At 39.7% G+C, this 25,132-nt stretch overlaps 1 long non-coding RNA gene across 4 annotated transcripts in view; it reads right to left on the minus strand.

Annotated features, from left to right (window-relative positions):
- LOC309845954 overlaps window positions 1–25,132 on the minus strand; it is a 103,311-nt gene that overhangs the window by 74,640 nt on the left and 3,539 nt on the right. For all 4 annotated transcript variants that reach the window (XR_014301613.1, XR_014301614.1, XR_014301615.1 and 1 more), the window contains exon 2: window positions 19,853–19,984. This is a non-coding gene — a long non-coding RNA (uncharacterized lncRNA). The remainder of the gene's footprint in view (window positions 1–19,852; window positions 19,985–25,132) is intronic.

The raw sequence follows: 25,132 nt of genomic DNA on the forward strand, positions 1-25,132 counted from the left end.
GGTACCTGAATTACAATTCCCAACACCGTGAAAAGGAGAGGCCACATCAATGAGATAGAGCACAGAAAGGAAAACAGTCTCATGGGAGTGATTCTGAGGCTCCTTAATGTACCATATTAATGTACCTTATCATTGATTCTGCAATAGAACCAGCAGGAGTTGATCTAGCCCCCACTGGGAAGCAAATAATTATTCACCGTGAAAGGTAATTCCAATGTAGCTCTTATAGAAAGCAAATTTGCATATGTAAATCATACTAGCAGATTAAAAAAATATATCCTGGGAACAAAGAAAATAAAGGTTGGAATAAAAGAATTTCAGCTCTAGCGAGGTAAATGTCCCTATTTCCCTCTGCCTGTTTTCAGTCCTGATTCCTAAATCACCTTTAAACCAAAAAAAATGGAAGTGACAAGCATCATGAATCAAAATAATACAAAACGAAGCCCTGTTCATGTTTGCAACTACATAAAATACGTTGTATTACAAAAAATACCAATGATATTGAAATACAGTTGTTAAAATACTAATATGTTTTAGTAATTAATGTTCTGCTTTATTAATAAATAACAATATCTAGCAGCTAGCCTGCTAGCTACCATGATTTTATAGTAAATTTTATTACAAGACCTCTGCAACAACTATAATAGGAGGTACACGGAAGATTCACCATCCCATCAAAACCAAAATGAGCTATCACCTTTTAGAAGAGCTGTTACCAAAAGAGACAATAAATAAGTTTTGGCAAGAATGCGGAGAAAAGGGAACCTTTGTGCACTGTTGCTAGTAATGCAAAATGGTGCAGACACTATGGAAAACAGCACGGAGGTTCCTAAAGAAATCAAAATAGAACTACCATACAATCCAGCAATGCTACTTCTAGATATCTATCCAATGAGAAAACACTAGTTTGATGAGATACATGTACCCCCATATTCATTGCAGCACTATTTACAATAGCCAAGATACGGAAACAATCTAGATGTCCACTGATAGAAGAATGGATAAATCATTTAAATATATAAATATAAATATATAATATAAATATGTGTATATATATACATATAAGTATATATATAAATATATAATGAATACTAGTCAGCCATAAAAAAAGAATGAGATCTTGTCATTTGCAACAACATGGATGGAGGTAGAGGGCATAATGCAAAGTGAAATAAGTCAGAGAAAGACACATGCCATATGATTTAACTTATATGCGAAATCTTAAAAAACAAGACAGACAAATATGTAAAAAAAAACGGAAAGAGACTCATAGATACAGAGAAAAGTCTGTTGGTTGCCAGAGGAGGAGGGGGAGGGGGAAATGAGTAAAGTCGGGGAAGGGGATTAAAAGGTACAAACTTCCAGTTATAAAATAAATAAAGAGATCCTGCCTGGCTCAGTCAGAAGAGCATGTGATGATCACGGGTTTGAGCCCCACAATGGGTGTAGAAATTATTAAAAATAAATAAATTTTTAAAAAAATTAAAAGTTTTTAAAAACAAAAAAAAATAAAATAAATAAGACACAGGGGCTGCCTGGGTGGCTCAGTGGGTTAAGCCGCTGCCTTCGGCTCAGGTCATGATCTCAGGGTCCTGGGATCGAGTCCCGCATCGGGCTCTCTGCTCAGCAGGGAGCCTGCTTCCCTCTCTCTCTCTCTCTCTGTCTGCCTCTCCATCTACTTGTGATTTCTCTCTGTCAAATAAATAAATAAAATCTTTACAATAAATAAATAAATAAATAGATAGATAAGACACAGGGGTGAAGGGGGGCCTGTGTGGCTCAGTGGGTTAGGCCTCTGCCTTCAGCTCGGGTCATGGTCTCAGGATCCTGGGATAGAGCCCTACATTGGGCTCTCTGCTCAGCGGGGAGCCTGCTTCCCCGCACCCCCCTCCCCCGCCTGCCTCTCTGCCTACTTGTGATCTCTGTCAAATAAATAAATAAAATCTTTAAAAAAAAAAAAATACAGAAGGGTGAAATGTACAACACAGAGAATATAGTTAATAATATTGTAACGAGTTTGAAAGTTGACAGAGGATAGCTAGATTTACCATGGCGATTATATGTATCATAGTCTATATAAATGCTAAATCACTGTTATACACCTGAAACTAACATGTCAACTACACTTCAATAATAATAATAAACAATTTCCATCCTGAGTCCCCTGACCCATTTCTTCCAACATCAGTATAAGGACTAGCACGCCTGTTTCTGATGTGTGAGAAACACTGGGAAGGCCCCTGACCTTTTCAGTCCTTTCATCCAGGGTATCTAAGGATGGGGACAAGTTTTTGTTGTGATTATGGAGATCTCAAGGGGTACGACCTTGAGACTCTTATAAAATCAACCTCAAGATTCTCAATCCCTTTCCCAAGGTTCAGTGCCAACCTAAAGTTGCCACTGAATTTAAACACCCTGGTAACTTGGGCTAGTGAACACTGGAAGGCTGGTGCCTGGACCTGCACAGTGATTTTACTTAAAATTCTCAACACACAGAAAGCAAACTGGAGTCTCCTATGCAGCCTCAAGAGAGCGTGGGCCTGGAGGAGTGGGGGAGTTGTGAGTACCCCTGTCTTGACATACTTGCTTGCTGGAGATAGGATTTCAAGTCACCAGGGCATGCCTGTATCACTTCCAGGGACTTGGGTCTGCCTTGACCCTAAATTTTTTTTTTTTTTTTAAGATTTACTAATTTGAAAGAGGAAACACGGAGGGGCAGAGGGAGAAAGAGAAAATTCCAAGTTGATTCTACGCTGAGCACAGAGCCCAATGCCAGGCTCCATCTCACAGCCCCAAGATCACGAACTGAGCCGAAAACGAGTCAGAGGCGTAAGCTACTGAGACACCTAGGTGCCCTTGTGCCTAGAGTCTTAGCTCTATTATTAGGTCCTCCTCTTGGAGCATTGCTGCCATGTCTTCTTTTCTTCCTCAGCCCTGATTAGCTCTCCCTAATCACAGGAACTCAGGCAACTCCAGGGGTTTGTGGTGAAATCTAATAATTCCAGCATATAATCTTCTTCCATTCAGATCTAATCTTATTTCAAGCTGGGCTCCCCTATTCTTCATCATGAATGGCCAGTTGTAGACATCCCTCCAGCATGAGCTAGTAATTAGATTTTTCTATTTCATGTTGATGCCCAGTTGTGATAACAACTGATTCCTGGTACATTCTATGACCCACTGTGCAAGGCCAACCAACGAAGAATATAGAAAGAACACAGAGAGCGAATCCATGGCAGGTGGCTGGAGCCGAGGCTCACAACCTCTGCTGCATGTTACAATCACCTAAGAAGCCTTTGAAAACTGCTGAGTCCAGAAGATACCCCATACCAAACAGATCAGAATATCTGGCATAGGACCCAGGCATCAATTACATTATTACCAAAACTATGAAAAAAAAAATGTAGACAATTAAATAAAATGATTATCTCACTACCTCTTTGGGCGGTAGGACTATGTATTACTATTTTTCTATTTTCTAATTTTCTTTGCAATTTTAGCTTTTTGTCATCACTATGTATGGTTTTTATGCTCTGTAAATGATTAATCCACTTTTGTGTTAATAAACATTCAAATAATGTTCCATGCTCATGGATTGGAAGAACAGATATTGTGAAAATGTCTATGCTACCTAAAGCAATCTACACATTTAATGCAAGCCCTATCAAAATACCATCCATTTTTTTTTCAAAGAAATGGAACAAATAATCCTAAAATTTATATGGAACCAGAAAAGACCTCAAATAACCAGAAAAGGAATATTGAAAAAGAAAGCCAAAATTGGTGGCATCACAATTCCAGACTTCAAGCTCTATTACAAAGCTGTCATCATCAAGACAGTATGGTACTGGCACAAAAAGGGACACATAAATCAATGGAACAGAATACAGAGCCCAGAAATAGACCCTCAGCTCTATGGTCAACTAATCTTCGACAAAGCAGAAAAGAATGTCCAATGGAAAAAAGATAGCCTCTTCAACAAATGGTGTTGTGAAAATTGGACAGCCACATGCAGAAAAATGAAATTGGACCATTCCTTACACCACACACAAAATAGACTCAAAATGGATGAAGGACCTCAATGTGAGAAAGGACTCCAACAAAATTTTTGAGGAGAACAAGGCAGCAACCTCTTTGACCTCAGCCACAGCAACTTCTTCAAAGGAACATCACCAAAGGCAAGGGAAGCAAGGGCAAAAATGAACTATTGGGATTTCATCAAGATCAAAAGCTTCTGCACAGCAAAGGAAACAGTTAACAAAACCAAAAGATAACTGATAGAATGGGAGAAGATATTTGCAAATACATATCAGATAAAGGGCTAGTATCCAAAATCTGTAAAGAACTTAGCAAATTCAACACCCAAAGAACAAATAATCCAATCAAGAAATGGGCAGAGGACATGAACAGACAATTCTGCAAAGAAGACATCCAGATGGCCAACAGACACATGAAAAAGTGCTCCACATCACTCGCCATCAGGGAAATACAAATCAAAACCACAATGAGATAACACCTCACACCAGTCAGAATGGCTAAAATTAACAAGTCAAGAAATGCCAGATGTTGGCAAGGATGTAGAGAAAGAGGAACCCTCCTACACTGTTGGTGGGAACGCAAGCTGGTGCAGCCACTCTGGAAAACAGCATGGAGGTTCCTCAAAAAGTTGAAAATAGAGCTACCCTATGACCCAGCAATTGCACTACTGGGTTTCTACCCTAAAGATACAAATGTAGTGATCCGAAGGGGCACATGCACCTGAATGTTTATAGTGGCAGTGTCTACAATAGCCAAACTATGGAAAGAACCTAGATGTCTATCAACAGATGAATGGATAAAGAAGATGTGATATATCTATCTATCTATATTTATATCTATAGATATAGATGTAGATATTATGCAGCCATCAAAAGATGAAATCTTGCCATTTGCAACGATGTGGATGGAACTAGAGGGTATTATGCTTAGTGAAATAAGTCAATCGGAGAAAGAAAATTATCATATGATCTCCCTGAATGAGGAAGTGGAGATGCAACATGGGGGGGGGGGGCGGGTAGGAAAAGAATTAATGAAACAAGATGGGATCGGGAGGGAGACAAACATAAGAGAATCTTAATCTCGCAGAACAAACTGAGGATTGCCGGGTGGGGTGGGTGGGGAGAGGGTGGTGAGGTTATGGACATTGTGGGGGGTATGTGCTATGGTGAGTACTGTGAAGTGTGTAAACCTGGCGATTCACAGACTTGTACCCCTGGGGCTAATAATACATTATATGTTTATTAAAAAATTTAAAAATTATTTTAAAAAAAGAAAAATAATACACACTCAAATAGTAATAGGCCTTATATCTTGTGGAAAGACAAGAAAAAAATCCCTCTTGCTCTGAGAAGCGTGGGGAAAGATGGTGAGTAGAGGGAGTAGGAGAAACCCAAACAAACTTGTTTTCCTCTCACTTCTGGGGAAAACTTGAGCTTTTCAGTAAAGCACATGAACTTTTCAGTAAAGCACATGAGATGACAACACTCCAGTTCTCAATCTGGATTTCATGGAGTTTGTGAATTTTGGTTACTCCTGCAACCTCCTGAACTGTGTGAAAGCTCTGGGTGTCTATCAATATTTTCCCAGTAAAAAACTTGATTGAATGAAGCAAATTCTCAAGGAGATTCACAACTGCACTGCTTCAGAATCTCACTATGTGGAAGTGTGATCTGAGAATCACCTGCATGGGGAAACACCATGGGTTTTTGTTAAAATGCAGATTCCAACTTCGACTCCTGGTCTGCTGATTAAGAAATTTTCAGATAGGGGCACCTGGGTGGCTCAGTGGGTTAAGCCTCTGCCTTCAGCTTGAGTCATGATCCCAGGGTCCTGGAATCGAGCCCTGCATTGGGCTCTCTGCTTAGTGGGGAGCTTGCTTCCTCCCCCCCGCCTCTCTCTCTCTCTGCCTACTTGTGATCTCTGTCTGTCAAATAAATAAATAAAATCTTAAAAAATATATATATATAAAAAAGAAAAAAAAGAAATTTTCAGATAAACACCAGATACTTTTATTATAAGTGAGGCCCAATTATTCCATTGGTCATACTTACACTAAGAAAAAAAAATTCCAACGGTGTTCACATTGTGCTACATGAAAGAAGCCAGACACAAAAGGCTATGTATTGTACAATTCCACCTACACTGTGTTAGAGGTAAGCTTACAAAGACAGAAAGCTGATCAGTAGTTGCCAGGGGTGGAGGGAAATTGCAAGACTGACTAAAAGGGGTCATGGAGGAACTTTTGGGGGTGAGGAAACTATTCTAGATGTTGAGTGTGGTAGTAGTTACATGATGTATATGTTTGTAAAAATATACAGAACCGTATACTTAAAAAGGATGAATTTTATCAAATGTAAATTATACTTCAGTAAACCTGACTTTTTAAAAAAATTCACTATTCATCTGAAATTCACATTTAACTGGCTGCCCTGAATTTTTATTTTCTAAATCTGGCAATCCTATCTGGCATCGGAGTGAAATCAATTCCTTTTTTAAAAGGCACCTTCAGTAGGTCTTACACACACCATCCACAGACGTTTCTTGACCACAATGCTAGAGCTCTTTTGTGAACTGAATACTACACCGGCAGTCACTGGACAGTGAGATTGTATCACTTGTTTACTAGGCCTGGGCTAGCTCGGGTCCCTGCCCATCATGGATTTTTACAGTCACTGGAAACAACCACATGCTTGAGGTCACCGACTGCCTGATTTTGCAATGGACAGTGGCCACAAGGAAGAAATTTTGGTTTTGATTATTCCAGCCTGGCAATTTTGACAGTGTTAGTGCCTCTTTGTGGGCTAAAACCAGGAAACCTGGTTGAGTTGCTAATGAAGAGGCAGTAAGGCAGCGTTTTCCTTTCTGTTTCAGAAAAGGACCTGCAGACTCTAACCACCCTTTCGGTAAGGGAACATTGCCACCTAGCAAGAGAAGCAAGGCTCCAAACGAAGTTTTGACTCCAGCTGCACATTTTCAAGTGCACAGATTTGCAAGTTGGAGCTTTGATTACTTTCCACTTATCATTCAGGGTCTGTAAGCCTTCCATGGAATGCAGGGACAAAAAGTCATTTACCGGTAGAGTCCAGGTTTGTGAAAAGTGCAAAGGATCTCTAAAAAAAGACAGTAATATAAATAAGAATGGATTCCCTTTAGTATGCACTGGTAAGTATGAGAATAAAACAAACAAAACTAAACAGACTCTGTTGAAAGAAACTTCTTTCTGCCTAAGGCTATGTGGATGAAATTCGTATTTATTTTGCAGTTCATAAAATGTCCAAGTCCCTGACACATACAAAAGGCTAAATAAAAATTACCAGAATAGAATCTCACATATAAAAACAGCATGGCTTGGAAGCATTAAGTTTGGCTCCCACTTGAAATTCTAGTGCTCCTCCCAAATCTAGCTAATCCTATAGTCTTTAAACTCATCCCAGCAAAATTCACAAAGTCTCATGCCATATGTGTTTCTCATAGGATAAATCTTGCCATCAGAAAAGAGAAACTATTTAGTTAGAATTTCCCAAGCATTTGATGTAGGCTTTTTTCTCTCTCTCTTTTTTTGTAAGGAGGCTACAGCCAGTTAGAAAAAGAAAACTCCTTTCAGTTTGTCAATTTTATAGTCTCTCCTGGCTTAGGGCCACCAATCTTAAATATGTCCTTGTGAGTTGTAGCAACAAAGATTATATTGCTTTAATAAGTATTTACTGTCCCTTATCTGATCTGAAGAACAGTGATTTCAAAGTATTGTAGTCTTACAGTTGGGTACAAAGTACAGATACACTCTACAAATCTGTCCAACCTTCACCAACAAGATTATTTTACATAGAAAAAAATTTTAAACACTTTAACTTTCCATGGAAACAGCTACAAGCTTACATAAAGGAGGTAGATATCATTATGCCTACTTTATAGATATGGGCACTATAGATGTGGCACATAGATGTGGCCAGAGTTTAAGTAATTTGGCTCAGATCACGCAACTAGTAAGCATCAGGGCTACACTTCAATGCCCCTTGGTTGGAACTCCAGATGATAGAAGAAATGCCTCACAAGAAAAGTCAGTAATAAAAACTTTAAGCACGTGGCTACATTTTACTTAAGCCAGCCTGAAACTGATTGTATTTATATACCTAATCACCTGCGTCATCTGTGTCCTAAAGAATGATGAACCCCAAACAAACCCACAGTCAGATGCCAAGGCCACCTTCTCATTACAGAGGGTTATCCTAGCACAGAAGACTCAGCTGTCTCAGGTAGGGCAGTGGACATTGGGTGGCGTTCCAATAATCAAATGCTGTGTAACAAACCATCGTAAAACTTAATGGATTAATAAACAACAAAAACAACAACAAAAACTTAAGGGATTAAAATACCAACTACATTTATTTCATTTATGACTCTGCGATTTTCACAGGGATCAGTAGAGAGAGTTCATCAGTATCAAGTAGCACCCCTTAAAGGCTGGAATTAGACTCATCTGATGGCCTTTTCAGGTACATGATTAGTGATTCTATGATTAGAACCTTAGCTGAGGCTGTCAGCCAGAACACTCAAATGTGGCCTCTTCTTGTGTCTGGGGCTTCCTCACAAAATGGTGGCTGGGTTCCAAAGGTGAATATCCTTAGCGAGAAAGATCCAGACAGAAGCTGGATTGCCTCTTATGACTTAAACTTCTAAGTCACTTAACCTCACTCTTGTGGATTGAACTGTGTCTCCTTAAAAGACATGTTCAAGTTGTAACCCCCACTACCTGTTTATGTAACCTTATTTAAAAATTGGGCCTTGGGGGGCCTGGGTGGCTTCGCTGGCTAAGCATCCAACTCCTGATTCAGCTCAGGTCTTGATCTCGGGGCTATGAGTTCAAGCCTCACACTGAGCTCTATGTTGGGTGTAGCACCTACTTAAAAAATGTGGCGGAGGATCTTAATTAAATTAAGATGGGGCCATATTGGATTAGGGTGGGCCCTAATCCAATGACTCCCATCCTTAAAAGAGGAGGAAAATTTGGATATGGGACACACACACAAGGAAGAATGCCATGTGACAATGGAAGCAGAGATTGGAATGATGAATCTGCAAACCAAGGATGGCAAGTTTTTCTGGCAATCGACAGAAGCTAGGAAAGAGCCTTGGAACAGACTTTTCCTCAGAGTTCTTCAAAAGGAATCAATCTTGATGATGCCTTGGTTTCATAATTCTACCGTTGAGAAATTTTAGAAAATATATTCCTGTTGTTTAATTCACACAGATACTTTATTATCTTTTATCTGCCCTAAGAAAGGAACACACTCCTGTCTGCTGCATTCTATTCATTGATATAGCCAGAAGTCCAACCAACTTTAAGGGAAAGATAGACTCCAACTTTTGATAGAGACTAGCAAAGCTCTAGAAGGGAATGTGGGACCTGAAAAACTGCTGTGGTCATTTTTTGAGAAATACAATCTGCTATAATTAGAAACCCCTAACCTATGAATATCTTTGGACAGTTCCTTTGCTGAACTCTATATCCTGGGGTATATAAAGTTTTCAGTATGTTCTTCATGGATGTTGTAAAGATACTGGAATTAGAATTTCCTTCTTACCAGATTATGTGCTGGGGTTAGTTTCAGAAGTGGGAGTTTATTCTGGGAATATGCACACACACACACACACATACACACAGATATTTGCACATCTGTATATAAACATACATGTATTTTTAAGACAAGAACAGAACAGGAAATATTTTCTGCTTTCATTTATTCCCAGAAAGAGAGCTTTGAATGGACTTCGGTATATGCTTTGACATAAAACGAGCAACGATCTAGAACATTCATCCACGTGCCCATGCTAATTTAAAGAACTTTGTGAGAGCTAGCCTCTGCGAATGTTCCATGTCTTCATTCCCCAGGGTCCACCAATTCATACACTGTGGCTGCCCGGACAGGAGATGTGGGGTGTGAGATATGGTGGTATATACCTCTCTTGTGCATAATGTCAGGACACCTGCTAAGGAACAACTCTTTGTGCTTTCTGTCCAACTCTGAACAAAATAAATGATGGCCCCTAGTTACACCAAAAGTGAGCCCTGTGAGTGGGAACAAAGCAGTTGAAAATGACTCCTGATGTGAGTGCCCTTATCTCTCTGTCAGTGAGCTTCCCTGCCTTTATATTTTCCCACATAGGTGAGAGTTAGAGAAGGGGAGGGAAACAGTGCTGAAGCAGAGCAAGACTGAGGCATCTCCCCTAGACAATTTCCCCCTCTCCATTTGGGACTCTCTCATACTAGCCCTCTTGGCGTAGAAACCTGTCTGATTGTTTCATCAGCTATGTGTGTACAGAGATACCCAAAGAAAAAGGATTCCAGGAATGACTTTCTACGTAACAAAGACCAGTCCCTGAGCTCTTTCCAAGCATGAACTCTCCTTTGGTGAGAAGTTCCTGAGCCCCAAGTACATGAAAGAGATCACTGGAATTAGAGGTTCATCTCCCCAATCTTTTAATTCTGCCTTTTCTACTTAATGGATACACTGAAAATCTTGGCACTTCAAGTTGGAAAACTCAAACACAATGATAGTATGCAGTATTATTCAAAAGACTATTAAATAAATTAAATTTCTCAGACTCTAGGCTTTACTTGTTCTCTAAGTCTGTCCCGTGTGACAGGAACTAAAGGTTGTTTTTCTAGGACTAGAATCCAGAACGTAGGGCCGGGGAGGAGCCTGGGAGAGCCAGGGGAGCCACAGTGCCCCTGAGTTTTCAACTCTTCTAGGAGTCAAGGACACTATTGGTAGAAAGGAGGCTCCAGTGGCTTATTTCATCATACAGCCATGGGGGAACCTCCACATCTCCTTTGCCTTTTTCTTTGTGGTCTCACCCTCTTTGGAGTCTTTGAGAGGTATTTTTCCACTCAGCCCTTGAAGAAGGCTGTGTCCATGTGACCTAAGTTTAATGTAAAGAAGTCTACTTTAGATGAACACTCTGAGGGACTCAGGGAAAGGGACCATGATCCATGCATCTTACTGTCAAATGTTCAGGAAACAGATTAATACAGAGACAGAGTAATGGAAGGACATTTTTTAAAACACAGAAATTCATACAACTTTTTTAAAGTCTGCAATTATTTCCAAACATAATGCCTTAATGCCCACAAAGTACCAGATGACTTATTAGAGATGCCAAATAAGAAATAATGGGGAGGGGCTCCTGGGTGGCTCAGTGGGTTAAGCCTCTGCCTTCGGCTCAGGTCATGATCCCAGGGTCCTGGGATCGAGCCCCGCATCGGGCTCTCTGCTCGGCAGGGAGCCTGCTTCCACTTCTCTTTCTCTCTCCTCTGCCTACTTGTGATCTCTGCCTGTCAAGTAAATAATAAATAAAATCTTAAAAAAAAAAAAGAAAGAAAGAAAGAATGGGGAACGAGGAAGGCTAAAAACAAGGCATTGGTTATAGCTCTGACTAGTTAGATCCCCTCCGCTTCCTTGGTTTCTGACCATCCGTGAACACCGGATTTGCTTCCCTCTACCTCCTCCCCATCCTGTACCCTGCTTCAAGCAGAGGGTAGGGTTGGTGGTTAATCACTGGAGAAGTGGAACTGAACAGACTCTGAGCTCAGAGATCTAGGTACAGCAGAGTGTGGGGGTGAGATGCAGGGACTGCCTGAAAGCGCCTTCAGAATGGGGGTTCCCCTCTTCCCACATACCTCAAGCATCCACCATTGCTTCAGACCCCTCCAGAAGTCAGTTACAGAAACCAAGGCAGGAGATCAGTGGGCCTTGCTTATGAAAATTTTAAATTCCCGAGAAAAGCCCTCCAGGTACCTATGTTTGAGTGTCCAAATCCAAAAACAAGCTTTCCCCACAACTCACTCTGGGGACAAAAACACATTTGTGCATGGAGTCTCCCCATATACTTAAGGTCTTATTTCTAAAGATAGGCAGAAATCCAAAGTTCACCGTACACTTAAGAAAAATCTAAATCGGGGCGCCTGGGTGGCTCAGTGGGTTAAGCCGCTGCCTTCAGCTCAGGTCATGATCTCAGGGTCCTGGGATCGAGGCCCGCATCGGGCTCTCTGCTCAGCAGAGAGCCTGCTTCCCTCTCTCTCTTTCTGCCTGCCTCTCCATCTACTTGTGATTTCTCTCTGTCAAATAAATAAATAAAATCTTTTAAAGAAAAATCTAAATCATATCCTGGTGGTTATGTCACCATTTAAATGAGAGGGGAAAACAAAAGGAAGGATAATTTAGCATACAGGAAATAGGGTCTCCAAATAAGAGTGCATGGAATGGAAGCCCCTGCGTGGCAACTGTGCAGCAGGTTCAAAAAACAAGTAGTCTATATTGAATAAGAGGATGGAGGATTCTCTTCTCGGGAATAAAGGCAATGATTACTTCACGGTCTTGAGCACAATGCAAATGGGCATGAAATTTAGGATACACAGGGAATGTGGTAAATTAAAAACAATATTTAAATTTAAAATTTAAATATATTTATTTAAATTTAAAATATATTCCCTGCATGAAGAATGAATTATCTGATCACATGTATTCATGTAAAGAATGTAATTTACTGAATATTATAAATATTGAATATGCTTGTAATATACAACGAGGCCTAGGCCTGCCTTACTTCTGTACTCCAGCCAGGGGTGCCTTCATGAGCAGTCCCCCAGGGTCCCACACTTAGAAGAACTCCTATCTTGGTTTAATATTCTACTCTCATCTGTCTCGAAATTCTTTATTGCATCTTTCAGCTTGTGTTTCCTTTCTTCTTTTTTGGATTTCATTTATTTGAGAGAGAGAGACAGCGAGAGCAGCAACACAAGCAAGCGGAGTGGGAGAGGGAAAAGCAGGCTCCTCTGCAGGGAGCCTGATGTCGGTCTCAATTCGCGGACCCTGGGATCGTGACCCAGGCTGAAGGCAGACATCAACCACTGAGCCACCCAGGCACCCCTCAGCTTGTGTTTTCTAAGTGAAGTCTATGGGACGAGGACACATGCCTGTAAGGAGAGGAACCCGTGCAGTAGCATGCCTACTGTTCTTGCTGCCTCATTCATACACAGCAGTCGCCATGCTCAGCATCCAGACGGACCAGCAGCGGGGCCAGATACACCCCGTGTTATCTAAATGTCTGAGTGAACAGAAGGACTGACAGTCCCTTGAGGCTGTGCTTTTACATTCTTATCGAAATCCTTCACACACAGGGAAGGCAATGCAGTTCTGAGAAACATGAAAGATCAAGGAACCCATCATAACCTTCCTTACTCATTCACTGCCCTGAGTTAGCCAACTGCTTACCCTGGGAATGATGACATAGAAGGAAAGAGAGGTTAAGCAGGGGTTCTTTTTCCTTTCAGTCCTTAGTCACACAACACTGAGCAGAAGGTAGGAATCAGGGGAGAAAGTTTACATGTTGGAGAGTAAAATTAAAACAATTGAACTAGTGTTGTGCAGCATTTCCATAGCTTAGATAAGAAAGAAATAAACATGCATATAGAATCCATGAAGGATAAATTGTGTAATTTGTAATTCTGCACTTAAGTGAAAAGCTCTTATATATGCACTTAAAATTCACATTGCACAAGAATAAAGATGAGTGAAAAAAAACTCATGCTGATCATGCCAAATTTTAGTTTTTCTTGACTTCAAACAATAGTCAGTAGGAAGTAAAAAATATCCTAGCAAGTTAAAAGAGAGAGACTCTGGAAAAAAGGAAAAGCTTTTATGTTTTAGTATGGCTACAACCACTTTTTTTCCTGCTTTTCAAACAAAGGACCCCACAATCTCATTTTGCCCTGGGCCCTGTTAGTTATGGAGCTGTGGCTGGACACATTTTCCGATTAATTTAAAGCTATGGAGGGTGACAAGTTTGAGGTGAGGAGGTCACACACCTCATCCTCTAATAGGCACCATCTGTTTTTATGGTTTTTAATTACACAAGTGACTGAGATTGAGTCCCCAGAAGCAGACTCAGAGGGGGAACTGTTCTAAGACAATCCAGGGAAGCTTGAACTGGAAGGAGGCCAGAAAGAAAGTGCAGTTTCAAGTAAAGTCCCTTGAAGCCAGTGAAGCCATTTAGGGTGAATCACTGGGGAGCTGTAAAGAATCAAAATGCACCCTTTGAGTTGCCTCATCAAGGGCTAGGCTGTAGGAATCCGTTTACTCCTTCTGTCAGTTATTTGTTAAGAGCTGGATGGGGACAGGTACGTGAATGACCAGCCACGTCCGGCTCCCCAGAGCCAGCTGTTTCTGGCTATTTCTGGTAGCCTAAAGTCACCCTAGCAACAAAAAGACACAGGCGCTGACTGCTGGGGGGCCAAGCACCTTACATACCAGAAAGCATAAAACATTAAATACATTCTAATAAAACTGCTTGGATCATCAGAAATGTGGTAAACAAAAAACGCTCCTCCAGAGAAGGATTACCCTGATAACAGGGTATCAAGGTATACCCTGTTCTTCCAGGTCATTTTCTGTGCTCTAACATTCAGTCCACAAATATTTACAAGTGCCTGCTGTATGTCCACTAGATACTGCAGATGTATAAGACGAACTTGGTCTCTGTTCTCACCTATCTTACCTACTAGTGGGCACGGTATATGTCTGACTGTATTGTTTCTCGCCTGTTTCATTTTATGAAGTATCATGGATACCTTGCTACATCAACTTATGCAAATTTGCTACATATTTTATTGGCCACATAGAATTCCATAAAATGGATATGGGCATAATTCATTTAACCACTTCCCTATTGATTAAGCAGCGATTCCTAAGGGAAAATACCTGAGAAGAAAATAGAGCAAATACCTTCTTCAGATCTGCATGTTGGTATATTCTGAGGTTGACTAGGAGAGGATCACTATTGTAGGTAATGATGTGTAGGGATAAGTAGAGCAATCTACCTTAAGTTAAATCTAAGAGAATATTTCAGGAATATTCTTCCCTGGTAAGAATGAGCAGAGGTCTAGAAGTCAAGCCCACCTGACCATGAAGGCCATGGTAATGTGAGGAAATTGTACAAATGTTGCCATTATAAACCATTATGAAGGATGCCTGGGTGGCTCAGTCAGTTAGACGTCTGACTCTTGATTTCAGATAAGGTTGTGATCTCAGGGTCTTGGGGTCAAGCCCTGTCTTGGGCTCCAGGCTCAATACAGAGTCAGCTTGAGGTTCTCTCTCTCTCTCTCTCTCTCTCAAATAAACAAATAAAATCTTAGGTTAAAAAGAAAGAAAGAAGCCATTATAAGTCTTTGGAGGAATTCAAGTCCTTTTACAATAGGTATATATTGTATGATTTCCAGTTATTAGTTTGCCATGCAATTCTCTGATGCATACTAATAATACAGATGGGGAAAATAAAGACCAAGGTCACATGACCAGAGAATGGTGAAACCTGGATACAAACTTTAGTCTAACTCCTCAACTTATATTTTTTCCAAAAACAAGGCTGCATGCACTTTTGCTAAATTGTCAGCTTTTAAGTGGTATACTATAAATTGGGTTTTTATTTTAATGCCTTATTCAGGAGATGGGGGAGATCATAGATAGGGACAATGGAAGTTATTTATCAGCAGAATGAGTTTGTAGGGTAGAAAACTAACTATTTTTATGTAAATGTTAAACTAGAAATGTAACATACATTCAGAAGAAGTGCACAAATCAGAAGCATCAAGGAGTCTTTATAAAGAACACCTGTGGGAGATGGAGAGGCAAGATGGCAGAGGAGTAGCAGACTGAAATGACATCAGGTCACAGGAGTTCAGCTAAATAGGTGTCAAACCATTCCAAACACCTACAAACTCAACAGGAGATAGAAAAGAAGAAGACCATCAATTTTAGAAATGGAAAATCAACCACTTTCTGAAAGGTAGTCCAAAGCAACAGGAAGATAGACTGCTGGGGGAGGGTCCAGCTCCTAGCAAGTGGCAGAGCAGTAGAGCACAAAATCAGAACTTTTAGAAGTCTGCTCCACTGAGGGATATTGCTCCAGAGGCTAAGTGGGGGTGAAGCCCTCACAGGGACAGTGTAGTCTCAGTATCCATGGGGTCACTGAAAGATCAGGGGTATCTGAGTGTGGCAGAGCTCCCAGATATTGGAGCGGGGAAGCTGGCAGCAGAGACAGAGCTGAGGAGGGGGCTCTCAGCTCGGGGTTACCTTAAACCATGATCCACGGCACAGTTGGGCCACTGCTCTTTCAGCAGGGACTCCACAAGTGGCAGATCCAAGGAGACTCACCTTCCTCCTCTGGAGGCAGGAATCTCATTCATTTATTCCTATCTGGATAAAATGACAAGGTGGAAAAACTCACCACAAAAAAAAAAAAAAAAAGAAAAAGAGGCAGTACCAATGGCTAGGGACCTAATCAATACAGACATTGGTAATATAGCAGATCCAGAGTTCAGAATGACGATTCTTAAGATGCTAGCTGGGCTTGAAAAAGGAATGGGAGATATTAGAGAACCACTTTCTGGAGAAATAAAATCCCAGTCTGGAGAAATAAAAGAACTAAAATCTAACTTGAGACAATATAGTAACAGTCACTCTACAGGCAATACAATGGCACTAAATTCATGTCTTTTAATGGTTACCCTGAATGTAAATGGGATAAATGCCCAAATCAAAAGACACAGGGTATCAGGATGGATAAAAAAACAAGACCCATTGGGGCACCTGGATGGCTCAGTGGGTTAAAGCCTCTGCCTTTGGCTTGGGTCATGATCCCAGGGCCCTGGGATCAAGCCCTACATCGGGCTCTCTGTTAAGCAGGGAGCCTGCTTCCTCCTCTCTCTGCCTGCTTCTCTGCCTACTTGTGATCTCTGTCTGTCAAATGAATAAATAAAATCTTTAAAAAAAAAAAAGGAAAAAAATTATTTAAAAAAAACACAAAATAACAACAATAAAAAAAAAACAAGACCCATCAATATGCTGTCTACAAGAAACTCACTGTAGACCCAAAGACACCTCCAGATTTAAAGTGAGGGAATGGAAAACAGTTTGCCATACTAATGGACATCAAAAGAAATCTAGGGTGGCAATCCTCATATCAGATAAAGGTCTCAAGTACACAACCTAACCCTACACCTCAAAGAGCTAGAGAAAGAACAGCAAAGAAAGACTAAACCCAACAGGAGAAGAGAAATAATAAAGATCAGAACAGATAACAATGAAATAGAAACCAAAAGAACACTAGGACAAATCAACAAAACTAGGAGCTGGTTCTTTGAAAGAATTAACAAGATTTATAAACCACTGGCCAGACTTATCAAAAAGAAAAAGGACCCAAATAAATAAATAAAATCATGAATGATGGGGGAGAGATCACAACCTACACCAAAGAAATACAAACAATTATAAGAACATATTATGAGCAACTACACACCAGAAAATTTGACAATCTGAAAGAAATGGATGCATTCCTAGAGACATATAAATACCAAATTGGACAGCCACATGCAGAAAAATGAAATTGGACCATTTCCTTATACCACACATGAAATAGACTCAAAATGGATGAAGGACCTCAATGTGAGAAAGGACTCCCATCAAAATCCTTGAGGAGAACACAGGCAGCAACCTCTTCGACCTCAGCCGTAGCAACTTCTTCATAGGAACATCACCAAAGGCAAGGGAAGCAAGGGCAAAAATGAACTACTGGGACTTCATCAAGATCAAAAGCTTCTGCACAGCAAAGGAAACAGTTAACAAAACCAAAAGACAACTGACAGAATGGGAGAAGATATTTGCAACCGACATATAGTATCCAAAATCTATAAAGAGCTTAGCTTAGCAAACTCAACACCCAAAGAACAAATAATCCAATCAAGGAATTGGCAGAGGACATGAACAGACATTTCTTTAAAGGAGACATCCAAATGGCCAACAGACACAGGAAAAAGTGCTCCACATCACTCACCATCAGGGAAATACAAATCAAAACCACAATGAGATAACACCTCACACCAGTCAGAATGGCTAAAATTAACAAGTCAGGAAATGACAGATGCTGGTGAGGATGCAGAGAAAGGGGAGCCCTTCTATGCTGTTGGTGGGAATACAAGCTGGTGCAGCCACTCTGGAAAACAGCATGGAGGTGCCTCAAAAAGTTGAAAATAGAGCTACCCTATGACGCAGCAATCACACTACTGGGTATCTACCCCTAGATGCCCATCAACAGATGAATGGATAAAAAAGTGTCTGTATACACACACACACACACACACACTGGAATACTATGAAACCATCAAAAGATGAAATCTTGCCATTTGCAATGATGTGGATGGAACTAGAGGGTATTATGCTGAGCGAAATAAGTCAATCAGAGAAAGAAATTATCATATGATCTCCCTGATATGAGGAATTTGAGGGGGGGGTGTTTGGGGGGTAGGGAAGGAAAAAGTGAAACAAGATGGGATCGGGAGGGAGACAAAACATAAGAGACTCTTAATCTTACAAAACAAACTGAAGGTTGCTGGGGGGATGGAGAGAGTGGTTGGGTTATGGACATTGGGGAGGGTATGTGCTATTGTGAGTACTGTGAAATGTGTAAGCCTGATGATCCACAGACCTGTACCCCTGGGGCTAATCATACATTATATGTTAATAAAAAATAGTTAATAATAATAAAAAAGAACATCTGTGGAACCAGTGCTTTGCATTCTTACATTACCAGCAACCCAAAGCAACCCAAAGCCTCATCAGGATTCACAATTCTGATTCCTGTCATTGTGCATTTTTTTCACCTGCTTTAGAACTCCAAAAATGGAATCACATCAGGTGGTAGGCAGCTTCAGAATGAGTTTCGGGGTGCCTGGGTGGCTCAGTGGTTTAAAGCATCTGCCTTCGGCTCAGGTCATGATCCCAGGGTCCTGGGATTGAGCCCCGCATCGGGCTCTCTGCTCAGGGAGGAGCCTGCTTCCCTTCCTCTCTCTCTGCCTGCCTCTCTGCCTACCTGTGATCTCTGTCTGTGAAATAAATAAATAAAATCTTTAAAAAAAAAAAAAGTACTCAGGGCCTATTGGACAATATACATATCACGCAAAAAAAAAAAAATCCCTATAAATAGATAAATTCCTTTATCTATTGTACTGTTCTATTCCATAGCTCTATTTCTATTCTTTTGTCTGTACCACATTGTTCTAATTATCATAGCTCAATCAATCATGTCATCTGATATATAGTCCTCCATCTGTGTACTTTTTCATGTCTTACTATGACTGCCCTTAAGAATCTCTATATAAATGTTAGATTCAACGTATCAATTTACGGATAGATAGACATATACATACATACATACAGACACACATACACACACACAGAAAAGATATTGACTCTTACTGCATTGAATCTGTAAAGTTTGGAGATTATTGATTTACAATATTGAATATGCAATCAATGACCAATGACATCCATTTATTTAAGTCTGATTACCTCAAAGAGTTTCAGTTTTCTGTATTGAGTTTTCATAATCTTTTTGTTATATTTATTCCTAGGTGTTTGATTTTTTAAAACATTTTTGTTATAAAACATGTTATAGAGTCAGGAAATCACAAAAGGCAAATATATAGCTTAATGATATTAGAAAACAAATACTCCTGTAATCATCATACAATTAAAGAAACAGAACTTTGCCTGAAGCCCCTCCTGGTGTCTTGATCCAATTGCAATTTTCTTCTTCCAAAAAGTAATCATTTTCCTCATTTTCCTTATAATTGACTCATCCTTAAATTTCTTATAAATTTATCATCCAAGTTTGTAACCCTAGACATGGTTTAGTTTTGCTGTTTTAAATAATGACTTTTTCTCTTTTACTCTATAAGTCACCTTTCCAACCTTTTACTGACCTTCAATGAATCTGTTGAAGAATACATTGACCTGTAGAGTTTGACATTGACTGTAGAGTTCCCCACAATATGGATTTTGCTGAGTACATGTTCATGATGCAGCTAAATATGTTCCTCTGTCCTCTGTATTTCCTGGAAAATAAGAAACGGGTCAATCCTTTCAGGAAGACTACAGACGGTGGTGTATTATTTGTCAGGAAGCAGACAATGTCTGGTTATTGCTCTCTATGTGATGTCAGCAGCCATTGATACTCAGTGAATACACAAATCTTTTGTTCAATCACTAGAACTCACAGTTCTTCTAAGTTAATCTTGCATTTCCAAATTCTACCAGGTCCCAGCATAAATTCATCATGGATTGCAAAATTGAGATATTCTAACTGAATCACTTCTTTTCCACTTATTGGCAAGAATACTTTTATGAAAAGATCTATCCCCTCATCTACAATTTGGTTGCACAGTGATACAGTTCACAACAGAAAGGCAGTTTAAAAGCTTGATTATTCTCTCACCCCACCCCATTCTACCTCCACCATTTTAAAAAGCAGGTTTCATTATAATGAATTTTCCCCCAATGATCCTCATAAGGTGACCTTTTTTTGGTATCCATAGAAACCCATGGATTTAAACATAGTTGGTGGATTTTAATTCATTGTAATTATTATACCTACTGAAGTTCAAACTGTTCTATTGTTCATGGAAAGCCTTCTCACATTTGGCCCCTGAGTCCTCTTGAAATGGCCCAGTGCTCTTTGATAACTTCTTTGTTATTTGGTATCACAAAACTTTCCAAGTACATTTCACACAAATGCACCACAGACCTTAAATCAGCCCTTTCAAGATCATAATCTCAGCCCTATGGATCTTTGTTCCTACTGGGTTGGTCATTGGCTCTAGTCCTATTCAATAGACAGATAGTGTGTATGTGTAATGTATATGTGTGTGTGTGTGTGTGTGCTTGACACATATTTTCATATATAATTATATAGAGAGTATATAGTTACATATATAAATTTATAGATATAGACATAGACCTAAATACCTTTATTTATATAAATAAAATAAAATGCCATGCCTGGGTGACTCAGTTGGTTAAGGGTCTGCCTTCAGCTCAGGTCATGATCTCAGGGTCCTGGAATTGAGCCCTGGGTCAGGCTCCCTGCTCAGTGTGGAGTCTGCTTGTCCTTCTCCCTCTGCCTGTCCCCTACTTGTGTGCATGCTCTCTCTCTCTCACTCAAATAAATAAAGTCTATATATATATATATATATATATATATATATATATATATATAAAATGACTTACTAATTACTAATTACAGACAGATAATTCTAACTCAGCACTGCAGGATTTAATAAACATCCTCTATATTACCTCTGTATTCATTTCCTCCATCCTGAGAACCCAAGTTCCGTAGCTCACAGATGTTATAACTAGAATACTTCAGGGATGCCTGGTTGCTCAGTCAGTTAAGCACTGAACTCTTGATTTTGGCTCAGGTCATGATCTCAGGGTTGTGAGACTGAACCCTGTATTGGGCTCACACTGAGTGCAGAGTCTGCTTGTCTCTCTTCCTCTGCTCTTCCTCCCAGGCATGCACATTTTCTCTTTCTCCCAAATAAATAAAATCTTTTATAAAAAAAATAGACTACTCCATAATTCCTCATTTGTTCCATTCCATATTATTCACAGAACAGACTCAGAATTGCAATTTCAATATACAATGCTTGAAAACAGTTTTAACTTCATTTGGTGTTTGTTCATTGTTTCTCTGTCACTTACAGGACTGATACCTACACTGCCAGAGCTTACAGCCATTGCATACGATAGTCTTTCCTGTTTAACCCTCATCTACTTCTCATTCTACAGGCAGTACTACACTTAATGCTCATCAGCCATACTTATATTGATTATCTCTAGTCACTTCAGCTGTGTGATATTCTTTCTTTAATAGTCTCCTTCATAAGGGTTCATGGAATTCAGATAACCTGACTTCTTGCATGTTGGTTAATAGTTGGTCCATGTCCTTTATAGTTAAAAGTTGATTTTGTTAGGATTAAAATTCCAACCTCCTATTTTAGGTCTAAAATTTCTCTAGAATACAACTCAGGTACCCAGGTACCCCAGTTTGGGCCCTTTTTGCATCAAGAAATCTCCCTCTTATATCCAGCAACTCCCTTTCATTGTTGTTTTTTTTTTTTTTAACTTTTTATTTTTTATAAACATATATTTTTATCCCCAGGGGTACAGGTCTGTGAATCACCAGGTTTACACACTTCACAGCACTCACCAAAGCACATACCCTCCCCAATGTCCATAATCCCACCCCCTTCTCCCAAACCCCCTCCCCCCAGCAACCCTTAGTTTGTTTTGTGAGATTAAGAGTCACTTATGGTTTGTCTCCCTCCCAATCCCATCTTGTTTCATTTATTCTTCTCCTACCCACTTAAGCCTCCATGTTTAAGGTCTATTTTGTCCAGTATTTGTCTAGCCACTACAGCATTCTTCTGGTTGCTATTTGCAAGATGTACATTTTTTCATCTTTTATTTTGAATATATTTGTATCTCTAAATCTAAGGAGTACCGGGCGCCTGGGTGGCTCAGTGGGTTAAGCCGCTGCCTTCGGCTCAGGTCATGATCTCAGGGTCCTGGGATAGAGTCCCGCATCGGGCTCTCTGCTCAGCAGGGAGCCTGCTTCCTCCTCTCTCTCTGCCTGCCTCTCTGCCTACTTGTGATCTCTCTCTGTCAAATTAAAAAAAAAAAAAATCTAAGGAGTACCTCCTGTCCACACATTTTTTGTTTTTTATCCAGTTTGATAATCCTGCCTTTTGATTGGATTGTTTCATTAATTCACATCTAACTTTATTATTGATATGGTAGGGTCTACGTCATTTTACCTTTTGTTTTCTACATGTCTCATGTTTGGAGGTTTTCTTGTTGTTGTTGCTCCTCTATTCTACTTTGTAGAATATATTTGTATATATTAAATGGATATTTTCTAGTGTAACATTTAACTCCATTTATTATTATCAATTTTTTTTTTAGTTAATGGCCGTTCTAAAGCTTACAATCTATATCTTATCAGAATCTACTTCAATTTAAACTAACTTCATTCCAGTCAGATATAGAAACTTAACTCCTCCCTCATCCCTTTTTGGTTTTATTACATTTATATATATCACATATTCAATAATACAGTGTTGTTAAGTATGACTGTAAATAATCTTACCCCTTTTAGGGGAGCTGAAAGAATAAATAAGAGCAAATAAATATTAATGGAGTTTGTTAGGTCAGTCTATTTACCATTTCTGGTTCTCATTTCTTCCTATGGATTCAGGTTATGCTCTAGTGTCATTCTCACTCTAACACAGCTTTGTTCTCACTGCCACCTCTGTCTGAATTGTCAGATATACCACAGTTCTGTTATGTGCACGATCATCCAAATATAAATATAACATTTATGTACTTTTGAAATCAGTCAAGAAAGAAGAAATGTGAATTTATGGCATCATGTCTTATTAATCTGAATTCTTTGTCTTGTTTTGTTTTTGTGGATTTGAGTTTGATACCATCTGAAGAACTTCCATTAGTATTTCTTGTGAAGTAGCTGTGCTAGCAATGCGTTGCTTCAGTTTCTGTTTCTGTTTATCTGTTAGGTACCACACTGATAATACATGGTGGAATGCTAGGGAAAATTAAAACGAGATGTGCTATATTATGTATATTTTACTTAAGTGGCTTTGGCAAACTGTAATGTGATAGAAATCACAAAAAGCTACCATTTCAGATCCCCAGGAATGTTCCATTGACTGTCAATGTTAGTAAGAAAGACGTGAGTCTCAAACCTTTCATTTGTGCTCATCTTATCATCACCAATTCTCCCAGCAATGTAATGACAATCGTTGAGTTTTGGGATGAGTTTTGGTCAGTGTAGTGTGAGCAGATATGATGCCAGCAGAGGTCTTAAATGGGCTTAAGTGGGCTCACCTCTTGTGTTTCAGAGGCCACAGTAAGAAGCGTGTGCCCTGGAGGCAGCTAACCCACAGTTGGGCCCTGGAGTCAGGTATGTGGGACAGACCTCAAATGGATCCAACCATGGAGGAAAACCAGCCACCTGGACGTCTGAAACAGTCACTACAGTTAGTCGATAGATCAAAAACCCCCAAATTCTTGCCGATGTCACCAAAGTTTTAGAATGATTTGTTCTACATTATTACAGCTTGAGTGGACTAATACAGCATCTTCCAAATTATTGTTATATAGATGACTGCCACTGTGCCTATACAAGAGGCAACTGTGTCTGAATTTTGAGAATTCTTGAACTCTTGGTGCCTCTCTAACACATTTCACATGCTTAAAATCTCCCCAAACAAGTTTGGTAATGTGCCATAAAGACCGCTCCCTATACTTTTACCAAAAATAAATAGAGTTCTATTTATTTTATGCCTTTATGTAGTTAAAATACATTTTATGAATATAAAAGGGTGAAAAATTGTACAGGAACATCTTTGGATAGCTGTTATTCACAAGAGAAAATTATAATCAAAATTGGCATTTCGTTGAATGTAGAGCACTGATGCCCCCAGTGTCTCTAAAGGCCAAGTGAACAAAGGCATTTAATAAGTATGGAATCCTGCTCTTCATTTGAGAGGGAACAAGCTGTTCTAAAGTAGCAGAGGGATGTTCTTAGCAGCTATTTGCAACACTCTGTGAGCTGGGTTATTATGTTGCTATGAAGCAGTCTATTGTCCAAATGTAACTAACTACAGAACCTTGAAAAGTAGAAAAAGACAGAAAGAGCCAGAGAACTCATTTCATTCAACATTCATTCATTCATTCATTCACCAAATATTCACTGACTAGGTTGACTGTGTGTATAACAGCAATGCTGAGAACCGCACAGAACACAGAGATGTATCCGTGCTCTCACAAATTTTAGATACCAGCAGAGAAGATAAGATGTAGATGCCTTATGGCAGTGCCAGATATGTCCTATTAAACTGTTCCCAAGTTCAGAGGAGAGAAGAGATCCATATCTTGCTTGGATTGTCTGTGAAGCTTTTCCAGAGGAGACACAAGGGTGGTGACTAGAAGAGTTTTTGACACAATACACGGCTAGAAGGAAGCAAAGATGTAGAAATAATTAGACCCATAGATTTAAAATAAGCCTGGTAAGTGAAATTAAAGCCAAACTGTGGAAAGTTTTAAATTTCATTCTTAAAAGTTAGGGGTTTGTTGTGTTGGCAACAGGTGTCATGGAAGGTTTGGGCAGGGCAACAGGA

Source organism: Mustela nivalis, assembly GCF_964662115.1.
Source record: "Mustela nivalis genome assembly, chromosome: 13".
Lineage (NCBI taxonomy): Eukaryota > Metazoa > Chordata > Mammalia > Carnivora > Mustelidae > Mustela > Mustela nivalis.